At 34.0% G+C, this 20639-nt stretch overlaps 1 long non-coding RNA gene and 1 other non-coding gene across 2 annotated transcripts; one reads left to right on the forward strand and one right to left on the reverse strand.

Moving 5' to 3' along the window:
- Positions 1-3100: 3100 nt before the first annotated feature.
- LOC130014893 (uncharacterized) lies at positions 3101-4881 on the reverse strand. Its single transcript, XR_008789624.1, has 3 exons — positions 4741-4881; positions 3916-3977; positions 3101-3259 (listed from the first exon to the last, which is right to left on the reverse strand). It is a non-coding gene; the product is annotated as an uncharacterized LOC130014893 (long non-coding RNA).
- A 15394-nt stretch (positions 4882-20275) lies between these two features.
- LOC126662402 (small nucleolar RNA R71) lies at positions 20276-20381 on the forward strand. The gene has a single exon (XR_007635778.1). It is a non-coding gene; the product is annotated as a small nucleolar RNA R71 (small nucleolar RNA).
- The last annotated feature ends 258 nt before the right edge of the window (positions 20382-20639 follow it).

The following is a 20639-nucleotide window of genomic DNA, read 5'->3' on the forward strand; positions in this document are numbered from 1 at the left end:
AAGATAGAAGTCAAAAGGCCCATCATCAAGTATAGACTTTTGGTCATACCCGATGGTGTCAATCGCCCGTCGTCAAGTATAGATCTTTTGTCATACCCGACGGTGCCAATCGCCCATTGTCAAGTGTAGACGTTTGTCATACCCAATGGTGCGAACTATCTTTAATTCATACAACGCAGCAAAGCAGACAGAAATCGGAATAAATAAAGGCGAAATGCCGAAAAACCAGAGTATAGATTTACTTTAAAATAAAGGCGAAACGCCCAAAAAACCGGAGTATAGATTTACTCTAAAATAAAGGCGAAACGCCCAAAAACCAGAGTATAGATTTACTCGAAGAATAAAAGCAAACGCCAAAAACAGAGTTTAGATTAACTCTAAAAGAGAAATATCAAAGATCAAAATCAACTCGAAGCAAAACAAAGCGAAAGACGAATCAACTAAATAAAGCAAAATAAAGCGAAAGACGAAATGCCAAGAAATAGAGGAATGCGAAAGAAAGAAAAACGCCGAAAAATAAGAGAAATGCGAAAGAAAGGCAAAATGCCAATCAAAAGGAATGCGAAAGATCTCAAAACAGAAGACCGAGTCTAAAATGATTCAGGTAAAAATAAGGCCAAGTGCCAAAATAAGGAGACTCTCTCAAATCAAAAGAAATAAGGCTACATGCCCAAATCAGAGGAACAAATCTTAGTAAGGAAGGCAGTCCATCCGAAAAGAATTAAAATCAAGAAAAATCGACGAAATAGATTGAATGACCTGATCTCAAAACGGGCATAAATACCCTATAAGATCAGTGTATTTGTGGAGGAGCTTGAAGGACTCATATCTGTCCAATGGAGAAAACAAAAGGAACAAAATGAAAAAGAATTGCAAACAAAAAGAGTCACCTCGAAGAAACAATTTCTCATTAAAAGAGTAAACATCAGCTGGAATAAAAGACTTCGAGTAATGAAGATAAAGACAAGCACAAAGAACACAGAAATGTTGAAATCCGAAAACCAAGAAAAGAAGAATGAACATCAAGAATAAAGAGAAATAAACGACTTAAAATCACAACCAACGAAAATCAAACATAGCAAAACAAATGGAAAATAAGGAGTAATGCAGCAGTAAAGAAGAATACATAGGAAAAACAAAAAAGAATCGGACGAGTACTAAACAAAAAAGGTTCAAAACCCTGAAATAAAAAGAATAAGGTTTCGCGCACAAAAGAAGGTTCTCCCAAACTGAGGGAACACCTAAAGATAAGGGTTCGCCCAGTACAAGAGCTTCGCCCAATACAAGGGCTTCGCCCACTAATGAAGATTCATATAGTATAAAAGCTTCGCCAAATGATGAGGAGTCGCCACATGAATTTTGCCTATAAAAATATTTAAAAGAAGACAATAAGTCTCGCCAAGAGAATGAGCTTCGCCATAAAGAATCGCCGAGAAGGATCTCAACAAAGAGGAAAATGATAAACAAATAAAATTCAAAAGGTCGATGGATCGAATCACAAAATTGATTGGAAATTAGAAGACAATTGAAGAAATTTAAAGAACATAAAAACAATCAAAACATGAACAAATGAATACCTGGAGATAAGGCATCAAAATAAATCAACGAGATTCGCCAAGAGTCTCGCCAAAAGAAGAAATCAAACACGAGAATTAAAGATTGAAGATGAGGCAAAGCTACTTTCAAACAACCAAAAGTAAAAGATGAAAAATGAAACAAATACAACAGTTTAAAGACAACGGAAGATAGAACGAATGGACACATGTCCTACCTTCAAAAAATAACGAATAGATGAACAACACATTGCGAAAAAAGAGAAAAACTGGAATCTTGCTCGAAAAGCAAAAAGGAACGCCGAAATACAAAACGACTCGCCTCAAATAGAGCTGAAATACTCCAAGGCATAAAATACCATGACTTCAGCTCACTTGCGGGGGGGCTAATGATGGATACCGAATCCTATTCTACTTATAATGGAGCCGAGTCGCAGGAGATCTATTCTCAGACGACACCAGACTCCCGCCCAAAGGGCCGAATCCACCGGATCCGCCTTGACTGGAATACATCATTCGACATCATAAAGACTGAATCCCTGAGGACTCGGACAAAGCACGTCGACCCCGGGATTCGGATAAGATCTCCAAGATCTACGCATATTTGGAGTATCTGTCCTATTTGGATACAAATTCCAACTTAGGAAGATAGCCTCCAACTTAGGAAGACGAGACTGTTTAGGAATATCTTCCTAAATAGGACTCCTGTCTGAATAAGGAAGGACACTCCTAATCAGGGTCAAATCCTACTAAATAGGAATCACTTTCCTACTACAACTCTGCAAGGTATACATTCGACTACTATAAAAGGAGATTGAGGTATGCCTAAACACACAACTTATAACAAATACAATTATTATCCCTTAAGCCTAAACTGACTTAAGCATCGGAGAGCTAATCGGACAAACCGTCCGATTAGCCATCTACACTGTTTTGCAGGATTAATGCCGTCGAGATGCCGGAATCCATCAATTAGTATTAAGTCAATAGATATTGGTTTCCATGAACATGTGGATTATGAATTTTAAAATGAAATTACATATTGCTTAAAAAAGTGTAGATGTATTTTTGCGTATAACTAAAATGAGAAAACAATTAAAGTTATAAAATTTATAAAATTGAATACACATTAAATAAATAATTTATAAAAATAAATATTAATTGTAATTATACAGAAAGAAGTAATAACGTAAGATAAAAATGTAGAATTGTTACGTACCATAGAAGAAACTAAAATCAGAATACCATCTTGGATCTAAAATTCCTATAAAAAGTGAACTTTATTAGCATGTATCAATTTATGATATTTTTAATCAATCAAGAAAGATAGCCACAATTTTATTTTATTTTATGAATAAGATTTTAACAGTTTAACTCACCTTTAATCTTTATAGACAACTTCAAAGCCATTACATGGTCTTCAACAAGCCAACATGTAAATATAATTAAAATAAACTTTAATTGGTGGCGAAATGTACTCTTGCCAACTGATAAAATTTAAACAGACTTGGCTAAGGAACAAATTACACCATACTTTTGCTATTTTTTGTGATCACATGAGAACTGTTTAAAAATAACTGGCCAACTTCTAAATGGCTAAATATAACATAAGAATTTTGTACTTGTGTACAACGTAATTATCAAAAAATAGGAGTTTGCAAGCCAGCTTCAAATATCTTCCCCAAAACAACAGCAACTGCAAAATACTGCAAAATAGAAAATACAAAGATTCAATAAGTTTTTGTATAAAGCAAAAAATTGAACATTGAATTTAACTAGGGCTAGCTTCCACACCACTGTTTTTTGGCCAATTCCAGGCTCAAGTTGGGTAGCTATATCAATTACAGACTCTATCTACAAAATGAAGCCCATAACAATCACCACCAACAATATTACAGATGACTTTGAGCATAAATTCCATTGGAATTTCATGAAGTAATGCTGGAATTCCATGAAGTAATGCTGGAATTCCAATGGAATTCCACGCTCAAAGACTTATCATCTGTAATAAACAACAATTTGAATAACAAAATGGCAATGAACTTTACAGAACCACAAAAACCATGAAACAACACTATAATTTCCGAATAACCTTCGAGATCATCTGTAACCCCCTTCTCTCAAATATATTAAAATTTATTCAAAGACATAATTGGAATTTATTATCATAAAATCTCATGTTCAAACGTATATTAAATTTCTCAAAATAATAATATCTCAATAAATCCACAGCTAAAATTATAGTCTCAAAACAAAAGACATGAAAATTAATTCAAAGTAATAAATAGCTGTTCTAAACACTCCCCAAAATAACTGTTTGTAAAGAAAAAGAAATCTAACTCGGATGGCATCGTTGACCCACCTAAGCAAATCAAATCAGCTGACTGCACGAAGCTAAATAAATGGATCACTGTGTTCTATCTCCTGAAAAATAGGTGGCAAGGGGTGAGCTGCCTACTCAATAGAATATAGCTAATTATATTTATATATATATATATATATATATATATATATATATATATATATATATATATATATATATATATATATATATTGACAACAACAAACAAAACAAACAACAAAATATCATTTAATCAAACCATACACCTATTAACTCTTATACACTAACCTACATATACAATCAGACAAATTAAATCATAATTTTATTTTATTTCTTTAATTAGGGCCCTGCTTAACCTATCTGAATCATATCCAATGGTTTGCCGGCCATTAAAATCACATTAATAATATCTATATCGCACGAGATACCAAACACATTAGTATCCCGACACCACTCCAGTGTCTAGCAAAACGCACAGGATATTCTATGCTTCCGAGAATATCCCGGCACCGAAGTGCCTAGCAAAATTTGATCACAATCTTTATCTCATCATTTGACAATTTAATCGTCGCATCTCTAAACCATTGGATATAATCAGTTCTAGGTAAGCAAACTGTCAACTTCCTTAATTATCAAAATTTATTTACAAACTGTCTCATCAAATATAACCAGTTACTGACAAACCAAATTTTACAATCATATAACATAATTATTGCAACCAAAACAAATAGACAATCCTATACGCATTCAGACCTCTAGCATATAATAATCATGTACCACAATAAATGACAATAACTCACAATTAGCAATTAATTAATATACATAAATATAATTAACTATACTTACCTCGATCGCGTAAATCTAACTACCAGATGGTGCTACCCGGCTATCTACTTTATCCGCGTCTCCTAAAATTATTTATAATTCACATACTTGTTAATTTAATATTTAAACTATTATATATAATGATAAAATTATTATTATTCTTCTGTTTTGTATGAAAATATTTATTAAATATATATTTATCTATCAAGAGTCTCACACGGCATAAGTAGATTATTATAAGTATACTTTATATACTTAAGTGATAGAAATTAGAATTTAAAATTTGAAATATTCTTAGCACATTTATTTTGAGACTGAAAAGTAACAATAACCAAATTCTATACCTATTTAGATTTATTAATGTTGAAAAGGATGGCTAGCCTTAGAAAACGTGAACATGAATTGAATTGGATGTCAGGTTTTTTTTAAAAGGCAAAGAAAATAGTTTCTGTTTCTTTTATCAAACCTAAACAAATGAAAAAAAGCATAAGAAAAAGGAACAAATTGAACTTTGTGCCCAAACATGAAGACAAGTGATGTACAGGGGTTATTTCACATCATTAAGAAAAAAAATAAACATTATGTGAAGGTAAAAGAAAATTTAAGATCAATTTAAACATAGTTAAAAGTAATACCTTCAAATAAAGCAGAGTGGTGAATAAGATGAAAGACGGCTGGACTGATAATACCGAGAGAGAGAAAGTGTCTCCCTAAATTAGTAGTCTAGGGTTTATATTTATATATATAAAAAGAAAATTGTACGATATTCCAGTTTTACCCCTTTAAGCAGTTATTATATTACTCCTACCATTATTATTATTATTATTACCACCATTATTATTATTATTAATTATTATTATTATTTATTTATGCATTAATTTTCCAGATGTTACATTTCTTCCCTCCTAAAAAAAATTTCGTCCTCGAAATTTATAATCGTACCTGATTTTTCAAATAAGTGAGGATATTGGCGTCGTACATCATCTTCTACCTCCCACGTAGCTTCTCTCAAAGAACGATGATGACTCCACAATACTCGCACCATAGGTATCTCACGCCTCCTAAGCTTCCTAATTTCTCGCTCTAGGATCTCGACTGGTTCCTCTCGATAAGTCAAATCTTTAGCTACTTCTATCTCAGGTTCTGCCACAATATGGCTCGGATCTGACCGATATCTCCTCAACATAGACACATGAAAAACATCATGAATTTGCGATAACTCATAGGGTAACGCTAATCGATAAGCTAATGGTCCCACTCGCTGGACAATCTCGAATGGACCGATGTACCTAGGGCTCAACTTTCCCTTTTTGCCAAAACGTACAATCCCTCTCCATGGTGAAACTTTCAGAAATACCTTATGGCCAACCTCGTGTTCCATCTCTCGCCTATGTCGATCTGCATAACTCTTCTGTCGATCTTGAGCAGCTTTCAAAAACTTTTTCACTATCTCAACTTTCTCTACTGTCTCTTGAATCAAATCTGGACCTTCAATCAATTTTGCACCATCAACATCCCAACACACTGGATCTCTACAACGTCTACCATACAATGCCTCAAAAGGAGCCATACCAATACTAGAGTGATAGCTATTATTATAAGCAAACTCTATCAATGGTAAGTGCTTGTCCCAATCACCCTCGAAGTTCATCACACATGCCCTCATCATATCCTCCAATGTCTGAATAGTCCTCTCAGACTGACCATCTGTCTGTGGATGAAACGCTGTACTCAAATTCAATTTTGTACCCAAGGCTCTCTGAAAACTAGACCAAAATCGTGATGTAAAACGTGGATCTCTATCAGAAACTATAGAAACTGGTACGCCATGCAATCTCACTATCTCGTCAATATACATTTGCGCTAACTTATCCATCGAATCTGTCTGTTGAATGGGTAAGAAATGAGCAGACTTGGTCAATCTGTCCACAATAACCCAAACTGCATCGTGTTTGCGTCTAGTCCTCGGCAAAGCTACTACAAAATCCATGGTGATTCTTTCCCACTTCCAAGATGGAATAGTCAAAGGCATTAACTTCCCTGCTGGAGCTTGATGCTCAGCTTTAATTTGTTGACAACTCAAACATCTCGATATAAATTCAGCCACATCCTTCTTCATCGTCTGCCACCAATAATATGGTCTCAAGTTCCGATACATCTTCACAGTACCAGGATGCATAGCATAAGGGGCATTATGAGCCTCTCGCAATATCTCCTCACGCAATCCATCCAAATCAGGAACACAAACTCGCTTCCCATTCACTATCATTCCATCCGACCTCACTGAAAAATTTGGCTTCTTGCCTTGTTGTATCCTCTCCAGCATTCGCAATAAAAATGGATCTCTAGTCTGCGCCTCTTTAATCAGCTCAGCTAAATCTGGTTTGATTTGCAAAGTTGCTAACAATCCTCCAATCTGATCGACTTCTAACTGCACATTCATGGATCTCATCTCTAGCATCAATGTCCGGTCATGAGCTCCCAAAGTAGCTAATGTTCCCAAACTCTTCCTACTCAAGGCATCGGCCACTACATTTGCCTTTCCAAGATGATAGTCTATAGTGCAGTTATAATCTTTCAGCAACTCTATCCATCTTCTCTGTCTCAAGTTCAACTCCTTCTGCGTCATGATGTATTTCAGACTCTTATGATCAGTCAAAATCTGAAATGTCTCTCCGTATAAATAATGCTTCCAAATCTTCAGTGCATGAACAATAGCCGCCAACTCTAAGTCGTGGGTAGGGTAATTTACTTCATGTGTCCTCAACTGGCGGGACGCATAAGCAATCACCTTTCCTCCCTGCATAAGAACACATCCCAAACCTTGTTTCGAAGCATCCGTGTATACCACAAATCCACCATTGCTTGATGGTAACACTAAAATTGGTGACGATGTCAACCTTTTCTTCAACTCATCAAAACTTTGCTGACATTGTTCACTCCAGTGAAATGTTGCTCCCTTCCGCAATAATCTTGTCAAAGGTCCAGCAATCTTAGAAAAGTCTTCAACAAATCTCCTGTAGTACCCTGCTAAACCCAAGAAACTTCGAACCTCAGTCACATTTCTCGGCGCTACCCACTCCATAATAGCCTTGACCTTTGCAGGATCAGGCATAACTCCATCTCCCGAAACAACATGTCCTAAAAAGACAACTCGATCCATCCAGAACTCACACTTACTCAGCTTAGCATACAACTCCTTCTCCTTCAGAATCTGTAATACTATCCTCAAATGTTGCTCATGCTCCTCTTTATTCTTCGAGTACACCAAGATGTCATCAATAAACACCACCACAAACTGGTCCAAGTACTCCTGAAATGTGCAGTTCATCAATGCCATAAATGCAGCCGGAGCATTTGTCATCCCGAATGGCATCACTAAGAACTCATAGTGACCATATCGAGTGCGAAACGCAGTCTTTGGTATATCCTTCCCTGCTACCCTCAACTGCCAATAGCCAGATCTCAAATCTATCTTAGAAAAGATAGTAGCTCCCTTCAACTGATCTAGTAAATCATCAATCCTCGGTAATGGGTACTTATTCTTCACAGTCATCCGATTAAGTTGTCGATAGTCAATACATAACCTCATGCTGCCATCCTTCTTCTTCACAAACAAAACTGGTGCTCCCCATGGTGAAGTACTAGGTCTAACGAATCCTTTCTCCAATAATTCCTCTAACTGCTTCTTCAACTCTTGCAACTCCACTGGAGCCATCCTGTATGTTGCAATAGATATTGGAGTCACTCCTGGCAAGGTCTCAATAGTAAAATCCACCTCTCTTTGTGGTGGTAATCCCGGTAAGTCATCAAGAAACACCTCAGGAAACTCATTTACTACTGGAATCTCACTCAAGCTAGGACAAGTCACTCTAGTGTCTGTAATATGAGCAAAATATGCTTCACACCCATCTAACATCAACCGCCTCGCCTCAATAGCAGATATCATACAAGTGGACATCACTCGTCGATCGCCCACAAACACTACTCGGTTTTTATCCGAGGACTGGATCACTACTTCCTTCGTGTAACAGTCAACAACAGCTCTGTGATGCGCCAACCAATCCATCCCTAAAATTATATCAAACTCTCTCAAGTCCATCACTACTAGATCTACAGGTAAACATACGTCCCTAATTTTAACTGGACTCTCTTTCCTCACTTTGTTAACTATCACACCCCCTCCTACAGGCAAATGAACTACCAAATCATACCCCAAAGGACTACTCTCACCAGATACTTTAGAAGCAAAATTCGAAGATATATATGAATGTGTAGAACCAGGATCAACCAAAACATAAGCCTCAGAATCAAATAAAGATATGGTACCTGATATCACATCATTTGAGGCTGGAGCCTCCTCTCTAGTCATATGATAAATCCTCGCCTGAGTCTGACCCTGAGTGCCATGTGCCCCAACTCCGCTAGTGCTTGCACTAATAGGAACAATGTGACCCCCACTAAAAGTACTAGTACCTCTGCCTCTCCCCCTACCGGCTCCTCTGCCACTATCTCCAACACTACTCTGACTCTGTGGTCCACTCGATGTACCTCCACCTATAGCCACTGTCCTTGTTGGACAATCTCTGGATATGTGTCCTCGACCTCCACAAGAATAACATGTCCTCGTCACATCACCAGATCCCCAGCATGTTCCCGAATGTCGTCTACCACAAGTAGAACAACTAGGTACGAAAGGTAATCCTCTTCCCTAACTCTGTCCAGTTCCTCTTCCTGTCCCAATAGAAGATGTACCAAATGAACTACGTCCCCCAGAACCTCTACTAAACCCCATAGATCCGGTAAATCTCGGTCCACTATCACCTCTAAAAGTGGAGAACCTCTGAAAGTTCCCTCCTCCGCTTCCTCCAGAAAATGACTGACTGCCCCCCCTTTTGATCGACTTGTTGAACTCCCCTTTGTTGTCAGTTGCTTTCCTCTTTTGTTCTTCCCTTTTCTTGCTATCAGTCAAAGCATCCTCCATCCGAACTGCCGATTCTGTAAGAGTCTTAAAATCTATGATCCTAATTGCAAGACCCTGCTTGATCTCAGGTCGCAATCCATGCTCAAAACGATGACAACGGTCTTCTTGAGTAGCTACTGCCTCAGGTGCATACTTTGCCAATGCTGCAAACCGAAGTTCATACTCTGCCACTGTCTGATCATCCCCCTGAGTCAAATTAAGAAATTCCATCTTCTTCTTGTCACGATACATCCTCGGTCTGTATTTGTCATCAAACTCTCGCTGAAAGTCTGTCCATGTCATCTCCTGAGGTTCATATGCTCTCTTCACTGACCTCCACCAAGTCAATGCATCACCAGTGAATAATGAAACCATATACCTCAGTCGGTTCTCGGGTGTGCAATTCACCAAATTCATCACATCTTCAGTCTTCTCCCACCATCTTTCAGAAATCTCTGGATCTAAAGTGCCCTCAAATTCAGTAGCCCCATCTTCCTAATCCGCTCATAATTGCGATCAATAACTGGAGCTGTATCTACTGGTGCAGGTGCTGGTACATGAACTTGTGCTAAGTGTTGTGCATGAGCATTAGCTTGAGCCTGCAATGCTATCTGAAGGATCTGAGCATACTCTGGTGGTAGTGCTGTTGCTGGAGCACCACCAGGATTATTAGGATTAGCTGCATTAGCATCCTCCTGATCAACCTCTACCCCCTCTGTATTTTCGACCGCTAAAGGACCCATAACAGACTCTACTAAGTCATCCCCCTCAGCTGCTGGGTCATTAGGCCCATCATGACCTACTGGGTCAACATGTCCATCAACAGATGCCATCCTACAATAGATAATATAACTATTATTTACACAAGTCAATTAACCTAGGAACGTATACCCGCATTGATACCATTAAATGTAACCCCCTTCTCTCAAATATATTAAAATTTATTCAAAGACATAATTGGAATTTATTATCATAAAATCTCATGTTCAAACGTATATTAAATTTCTCAAAATAATAATATCTCAATAAATCCACAGCTAAAAATATAGTCTCAAAACAAAAGACATGAAAATTAATTCAAAGTAATAAATAGCTGTTCTAAACACTCCCCAAAATAATTGTTTGTAAAGAAAAAGAAATCTAACTCGGATGGCATCGTTGACCCACCTAAGCAAATCAAATCAGCTGACTGCACGAAGCTAAATAAATGGATCACTGTGTTCTATCTCCTGAAAAATAGGTGGCAAGGGGTGAGCTGCCTACTCAATAGAATATAGCTAATTATATATATATATATATATATATCTGACAACAACAAACAAAACAAACAACAAAATATCATTTAATCAAACCATACACCTATTAACTCTTATACACTAACCTACATATACAATCAGACAAATTAAATCATAATTTTATTTTATTTCTTTAATTAGGGCCCTGCTTAACCTATCTGAATCATATCCAATGGTTTGCCGGCCATTAAAATCACATTAATAATATCTGTATCGCACGAGATACCAAACACATTAGTATCCCGACACCACTCCAGTGTCTAGCAAAACGCACAGGATATTCTATGCTTCCGAGAATATCCCGGCACCGAAGTGCCTAGCAAAATTTGATCACAATCTTTATCTCATCATTTGACAATTTAATCGTCGCATCTCTAAACCATTGGATATAATCAGTTCTAGGTAAGCAAACTGTCAACTTCCTTAATTATCAAAATTTATTTACAAACTGTCTCATCAAATATAACCAGTTACTGACAAACCAAATTTTACAATCATATAACATAATTATTGCAACCAAAACAAATAGACAATCCTATACGCATTCAGACCTCTAGCATATAATAATCATGTACCACAATAAATGACAATAACTCACAATTAGCAATTAATTAATATACATAAATATAATTAACTATACTTACCTCGATCGCGTAAATCTAACTACCAGATGGTGCTACCCGGCTATCTACTTTATCCGCGTCTCCTAAAATTATTTATAATTCACATACTTGTTAATTTAATATTTAAACTATTATATATAATGATAAAATTATTATTATTCTTCTGTTTTGTATGAAAATATTTATTAAATATATATTTATCTATCAAGAGTCTCACACGGCATAAGTAGATTATTATAAGTATACTTTATATACTTAAGTGATAGAAATTAGAATTTAAAATTTGAAATATTCTTAGCACATTTATTTTGAGACTGAAAAGTAACAATAACCAAATTCTATACCTATTTAGATTTATTAATGTTGAAAAGGATGGCTAGCCTTAGAAAACGTGAACATGAATTGAATTGGATGTCAGGTTTTTTTTAAAAGGCAAAGAAAATAGTTTCTGTTTCTTTTATCAAACCTAAACAAATGAAAAAAAAAGCATAAGAAAAAGGAACAAATTGAACTTTGTGCCCAAACATGAAGACAAGTGATGTACAGGGGTTATTTCACATCATTAAGAAAAAAAATAAACATTATGTGAAGGTAAAAGAAAATTTAAGATCAATTTAAACATAGTTAAAAGTAATACCTTCAAATAAAGCAGAGTGGTGAATAAGATGAAAGATGGCTGGACTGATAATACCGAGAGAGAGAAAGTGTCTCCCTAAATTAGTAGTCTAGGGTTTATATTTATATATATAAAAAGAAAATTGTACGATATTCCAGTTTTACCCCTTTAAGCAGTTATTATATTACTCCTACCATTATTATTATTATTATTACCACCATTATTATTATTATTAATTATTATTATTATTATTTATTTATGCATTAATTTTCCAGACGTTACATCATCAGACATGCAACAAGTACCAAGAACAATATGAATAACAATATATATATTATCTCTTAAATGATCAAACAAAGCTTTCACCGAATTATTTTCAAATAACCTTCAGTTATTGTTCATGACAGGCAAAAAAAACAGACAAGAACAAACTGTATAAACAAACAGAGCAAATATGTTCAAATACCAAAAATAAATCCAGAATCAACAAACAAAAAGAACCAAAGCAGATTAGACTCGGCTATCCTCAAATAAATCGAGTCTTTTTGGTAAGAAAACCAGATCTGCAACTAAAAACATCAAAAGATAGAAAAAATATTAGATCCAGTACATGAAAGGATATATAAACAAGAAATAACTGAAAAAACATTTCAATCGACCGAAATCACATTTAATTTCAAGTATTTCTCCACAAAATTTATCGATTCAAACTCTTAGAACCAGAAATTTAACATGCAAAAGAACAAAATGGTTTATTTGAACAAATAACAAAAACTGGAACCCAATAGAACAAACAAAATGTTGAATCCACATTACCACAGATGGATTAGTAGCAGAGAAGAAGTGTTTAATCCATTATTAAGTTGATAATGCAAGAAACGAGAGGGAAATCAGAGAGAAATGAGAGATTAGGATTTCATTTGTAGGGTTTCAGAGAGAAACGAGAGAGAAATGAAGAGAGAGGCGAGAGGTTTCTAGAGAGAGAGTGAGTCTGAGAGAAATGAGGGGCTGTGAGTGAATGAGGGGGTATTAGCAGATTAGGGTTACATTTTTAAGTATGGTAAATACCAAAATCAAACCTCCTCCATTTTATATAAAACGACATAGTTTTAGTTCCTTGTTTTTTAGTTCGGTTCGGTTAACCGTGCTCTGAAACCAAACCAGAACCGGAAACCGAGAATTTTAAAATTTTCAAACCAAATCACACCATTTACACCATATTAACCATTCCATAGTCTATTTCGGTCTGGTTTGGTTCGGTTCCTCGATCCGGTTCGATTTTTGCTCACCCCTAGTGGTTGCATTTACCGTCCTCTCCTCACTTTTTAATGGATCAAAGAAATAGTTAGTACTCTACGCATCAAAGAAATTGTTTATTTATAGGCTTACTATATTTACGTGTCCATGCACTTTTCTTTTTTTCATTAAGGTGATGCACTAAAATATCCCATCATTAAATCCTTACATTTTAACTTCCATCATCCCGAGGTCCCTCTATTAAGGCGAGTGTTGACGCCGTTAACGCACTTTCAATTTTTTTAACTTTAAATCCCTGCACTTTTAATTTTTTAATGTTACGTCCGTGTACTTTTATATGTAGAGATAATGTATAAATATACATTAATATTTAGTTTAATAAAACTAAATTTAAGTATAAAATATTAAAACTTATAATGGGTATGAACATAACATATTTAAATAATAATAATGTCGAAATTTCTATCTTTTAACTATTATTTTATTGAATAATTAAATTATTTTTACTAAATGTTTAATTTATTATTATTCATCTATAAATAAAAAAATATAATTTATTAATTTTTTTCATTATGTTGAAAAATAAAAATGAATTTAATTTTTATTTTAAAAAGTAACAATTAACTTAGAGAAATAAAACTAATTTTAATATTTAATAATTAAAATAATATTCTATCCCGATAAATTTTTATTTCTTAAATAATATAACAGCATTGCACTTAGAGGTGTAAACGGACGTTCATCTTGATATATGTCATCGAAGTTGAGTATGTTATATAAGCTTACAAGTTCGAGCTGTCTACTTCCATTTATAGAGGAGACATCATGCGGAAGTCTGAGTGAATTTCTAATTTTTTAATAATTTTTTATGTCATCTTTATTTTATTTTAACTAATTTTGAATATTTCTTGAGTAAGGATGTCAGGACCCAAATTTATGGATCGCGACCGGCGCTAGGGAATGGGGGTGATTGCTGCGAAACCCGTAGCAAGCCTAAAAACCTGTGTAAAGTTTTCACGTTTTAAAACATAAAAAGGTTTGCAACCTCATTGCGAAAATACTTTAACACCTTTATTAAAAACGCGATCGCAATTCAAGATCATATATCATATATCACATATGATCTGTTTTCAGAAAATATCATCAAAACCTTTCTCTCGTTTAATGAAAACACATTTCTGAAAACTAGGTTCGTAAAACCCTGATTGTATTTAACAAAATCAGAGTGCAAACATCAATCTCAGTTGACGCACCTTCTCTGTTTCTAATACAATCCTAAAATGCTAAAAACAGAGAACCAGTGTATCACTCAAACACCTGGTCCTAGCATTTTAGAAAACACGTAGCTTTTCAATCATGTATTATATACAGTAGTTCAATCAGAGTTTATTAAAATAACTTGAACTGTTGTAAACAGAAAGACAGACTTCCCAGTACCCGACTACTTGCAGCTCTAGAGGTATGACTGACATTGACTTCCGGAATTATTGTGGAAGTCAGACCTCGTACTTGATTACCTGAAAGGTAAACATTGGGGAGGCTCAGAAATATAAATATTTCTGAGTGAGTCTACAATTTTACAATTGAATATTCAAATCGCAAATACATAAACATTTGTATATGTAAAATATTACCAATTAGTCGATCCAGATGAAACCCTACAAGACAGACTATTGTATGGGTCTCAACCTACACAATATAGGCCTTAGACCGTGAACTGAATCACTGCCGTCTAAGCCGGATGTCTGGACCGTAACCGTGAAACTGCCATCATAGTACTTCCTGTGACCGTAACCGTTACTGCCGTCTCAGACTGTTAAGTCAGGGTCGCTAGCACTTCCAACGCCCAATGACATTAACTGACCTCTATGTCAGACACAGGCTCGTATCGAGAAACACTATTGGTGATCACACAGTCCTATTGACAACCAATAGGAAGCTTGTTCCAATGAATCTTTCATGGTTAAATTATACTAGTGCGATTTGTTATTTAAAAACAGTTTAAATATAAATATTCAAAAGTAAAAACCACAAAGTAAAACTCACAATACTGTCGTCCCCATTTTCAAAAACGTAAGCTCCAAACAAGCTTGTTAGTCAAACACGTTGGTGTTTGGCTCGCTAGATCGACCACTCGTCTGATCTAATTAAAATTCAAATGTCAAAACACATTAGACATTGAAAAGACCCCGTCGGAGTCGGACTACACGTCCGTGCACTGCCTGTGCACCTTCGTGCACAGCCTTGGCCAGTGCACGTTCGTGCACTGCATGTGCACGTTCGTGCACTGCCTATGCACGGTCGTGCACACGTGCAGGCACCGGAATTTCATTCCCGAGCCACTTTCCGACGTGCTTGATTGATTTTTCCCGCTCCGAACATTTAATCACAACCTAAACAATTCAATTCTATAATTAAAACGTCGAATCGATCGTATCGATTTGATACGTTTACCGTTTAATATCGAATATATAATTAATATATATAGAAATAAACATCGTATACGAGATTAATACCTCGATTATTACTGGATTCATTGAAGAATCGGAGTAGGAATCGCGAAATGGATCGCGCCGCGCCGGCCTCAGCTTGCTATATCTAGCAAGCACCTCACTTATACAAATGAGGTGAGTTTGTGCGTCCCCCTCTGTTCCTACTTATAGGAATATGATTTGGCTAAAGTACTATTTGGTACTAGTTTAATCATGCACTTTAACTCTAATTTTAATTAGTCGTCCGTAGTCTAAACAGAGACTAATTCCAAATTTCGTCAAACTTTACCCAAAAATCCAATAAAATATAAAACGAATAAAAATATAATTTTTATTCGCATCCGACTTATAATTTATTTTTAATAAATCTCCAAAGATTTATTAGGTCAAAATTAGTCCCGCTTAATTAAAATTACTATGTCTAAATTTCATAAAAATTTGATGGTAGCTTCGTCAAATTATTCCGCAAATATTAACACCAAAATTATTCGCTCGGGATTTATAAATTATTTTATTTTCAATTTAAAAAATCTAATACCATTTAATTAAATTTACGTTTACATATTCCGAATTTATCAAATCACTTTCCCTGATTTAATTAAATAACCTTAAATAGTCAAATTTTATTATTATCCTTTAACTATTAAACTTAGTCTTTTCGAATATTTTTCTTAATATTCGAAACCTCAAAATATTATTTTTAATATTTTGATTACTCTAATTTGACTTCGTGGCATATTCTAATTACTTAAAATCACGGGGTATTACAAAGGACCTCATTCACAAAACGTACTCTAATATTTAAATCATATTTATTTTGATAAAATGATCGTTAATATAATTTTATTAAATTTTAAATTATTATTGTTTAGCTTTAAATAAAAAATAAAATTAATTAATTTTTTATCATGTTAAAAAATAAAAGTGAACAAGACTTTTTATTTTTTAAAAGTAAATATTAAGTCACATATATAAAACTAATTTTAATATTTTTTTATTAAACAGTTAAAATGATATTCAATACCAATGTTTTTTTGTTTTTTTTTTAAATAATATAACAACATTGCACTTACAAGTGCAAGTATAAACAGATGTCGATCCTCATAAATGTCAATTTCGAATTTGAATGTGTTATATAAACTTACAAGACAAAGTTGGTTACTTTATTTTCTATAGGAGACATATAAGACGAAAGTCTCAATGGAATTCTAATTTTTTATTAATTTTATCTAAGTTTTCTTCAAAAATATTTAAAATTAATTTTGAATATATTTCGAATAAGGATCTCATTTACGATATATACTCTAATATCGAAATCATATTTATTTTTATAAAGTGATCGTTAATATAATCTAATAAAAAAATAAAAAAAATATAATATTTTTATTAATTTAATTTACATTTTTACTGTTAATTTAAATATTATAAAAAGTCAATTACATTGCATCAACATCTTATATTATTAATTAAAAAATTATATAATTTTTAAAATATATTTATTAAAATAATTTTTTATTTTTTATTTTATGAAAACAATTATAGGGACTTCGTTTCTATAAAATCAAATTGCAGGGACCTTATTTGTATAAATTAAAAATGCAGGGACCTTATTTATATATATCAAACTATAAAAATGAATTCTAGTCTCATTAACGGCGCGTGTACTACACGCGCTAACAGAAGGTTAACAGAGGGACCTCAGAATGATGGAAGTTAAAGTGCGGGATTTAATGATGGGGTATTTTAGTGCAGGGACCTTATGGCAAAAAGATAAAAGTGCAGGGACATGCAGATATATTAAGCCTTATTTATAGTGGTAATTTCTCAAAATACATGTTTCGGCATTTTATTTACAACTTTACATTGCAAGTTTTGACTTTTCTTTTCTGACATTTTTATTTACAAAAAATACCTTTTTTTATTTTAAAAATGCCTTTTTCAGTTTTCAATTTTGGTTTTCGGTTTTTTCGGTTTTTTTCGGTTCGGTCGACCGAACCGACCAAACCGACCGACAGTTTTTTTATATAGTGTAAGATTAGTGTATATATAGTGTTAATTTTTATATTTCATAGATTTTTTCTGGAATTATTTTATTTATTTTTTATAGTGTACCAGTAGTGTATATATAGTGTTTTTATGGTGTTTATATAGTGTAAGATTAGTGTATATATAGTGTATAAGTAGTGTATTTATGGCATTTTATAGTGTTTTTTGTTGTTTATACCATAAAATATTGCAAATACACCATAAACACTGCAAATACACCATAAACACTGCAACTGCACCATAAACACTGTAAATGCACTATAAATATACTAAAAACGGCAGAAATACAATATAAATACACCAAAAATACACTAAAACGTAAAGATATTATAAAATTACTACAAATGCACCATAAATCAATGTTTTCTTTACAAAATCAGTAGCAATAAACAAATCTATGAATAAGAGAAGACAAAATAAATAATTATATGAATAATAAAATAATTTTATAAACAAAAAATTATAAATCTACAATAATTTATTTACAAAATATTTAAATCTTTACAAAAAAACCTAAAAAATTAAAGTAATCTAAAAATGAGTCGAGAAATCATAGCGCGAACGGAAGAGACGAACGGACTAGCGCGAACGGAAAAGATAAACGGAAAAACGACCGGAAACAACGAGAAATCTATCGGAAGTAGACAAACGGAAGCGCGATCGGAAAGACGAACGGAAAAGTAACCGGAGGAGATAAATTGAAAATTAAATGAAAAAGAAGAAAAAAAGAAGAGAGAACTTTGAGAGAGAAGAGAGAGAAAAAAAAGGTGTCTATAAAAAAGTTTAACATAAAATGAGATAAGCCTTTTTTATATAGTGGGTATTTTAGTAAATAAATTGGCGAATTAGGTAGTCTTGAATAAGAGAAAAAGATGGGTTAAAATGATGTAAATACTTTGCCAAAAATAGATATTTGGAAAATAATTCCTTATTTGTATTAGCATCATTGTTTTGGTCGTTTGCAACAATAGTCAACCTGTAAACAACTTCTAAGTATTTAACTGCGATTAAACTTCACATTATATACATTATAAGTAGTTTAAGAAAAGTGGACATTTAAAGTAGTTTAAAAAAAGTGGAAATTAAAAACTTTTTAAAATAAAATAACATAAAATATATTAAGTAGTTTAAAAAGTGAAAACTAATGAGGATGCTCTATATGGTGAAAATCGATGAGAGAGCTCCGTCGGTCCTCTTAATTATATAAGTACTAGTCGTATCCCGCGTATATACGCGGAATCAATATCATATCTCATATAAATAGTAATTTTATTAAGAATTTTTTTTATGAAAAATACCAAAAAAGTAAAAATAAAAAAATATGTAAATTAATAAAATAAATAAAGTATATTATAATAATTTTAGTAATAGAATATTTTAAAATATTAAACATCTATACTATATTTCTTTCTTCTATAAATTGTTTACGTTGAATTTTGTGCATGGAACTATTTATCATAGTAAAATGTGAACTGGTACTATGATTCTCAATATTATAATATTCATGGAATTCCCTTTTGCGATTTGATTATTTTACAATTGATAATGATAAAAAAATTCTCAGTACTATAATATTCATGGAATTCCCTTTCGCTCGAGGACTTTATCAAGTTTACTTCCCTTATTCGGAGATTTATTTGCTAAAAATCGGCAGGATGTTGTGGACGGTTCTCATAGTTGTTAGAGCTGAAATTGCCTTGGTGGTGGATGACAGTTGCCCGCTTGAAAATTCGCACCCGCATTAGATTGAGCATTGGCATTGGCATGACCCCATCGTCTCTCCATGCAAAATTAGGGTGATCCATCCACACTAGGTTGTCGGTATTTGAATATGGATCGTAGCCTTGCCTTTCTCAACCAATAAAATTGACTTTCTTGTTTATGGCTTGACCCAAAATGGGGCATTCCACTCCCGTATGGTCAAAATCTCCACAAAGATCACAATTCGATTAAACCGCCGCAACTGGAGCATGCCGTTGACCCGCTTGCTTTTGTACATTTCTACTTGAGCTTCAAAGGCGGCGTTCTTTGCTTTCGTCGCTTTCATCTCTTGAACTTGATTTAGGGTCATCATTCCCTTTTGTGTCGGTTGCCTCAATCGCTTTGTTGGTTAAGAGCAGCTATTCACCGCCAGCTCATCTAATAATGCATAAGTCTCTTCATAAGTCTTCCTCATAAGTGACCCCCTGAAAGTCGCATCAATCGTTGTCCTAGTACGCTCATTCGTATTATTATAGAAAATCTAAATTAGGTACTCCCGATTGAGATGATGATGCGGGAAACTTCATTAGAACTCCTCAAAACTATCCCACGCTTCATATATAGATTCCCCATCAATTGAAGGAAGTCGATGATCTCTTTGGTCAACCTTGCGGTTTTCCCCATCAGAAAGTACTTTGTGAGAAATGCTCGGGCCAATTGTCTCCAAGTAGTGATGGAGGCACTTGGTAGAGATTGAATCAAAAACCTCGCCTTATCCTGCAAAGAAAACGGAAATATCTGATGCTTGACTTGATCCTCCGCCATATTAGATATCTTAAACGTATTGCACACCTCTAAAAACTTAGAAATATGCGCATCTGGATCCTATCTTTGCAATCTATAAAATTGGCATTGACTCCCAAGTAA

The sequence above is a fragment of the Mercurialis annua genome, linkage group LG8 (assembly GCF_937616625.2).
Source record: "Mercurialis annua linkage group LG8, ddMerAnnu1.2, whole genome shotgun sequence".
In the NCBI taxonomy this organism is placed as follows: domain Eukaryota; kingdom Viridiplantae; phylum Streptophyta; class Magnoliopsida; order Malpighiales; family Euphorbiaceae; genus Mercurialis; species Mercurialis annua.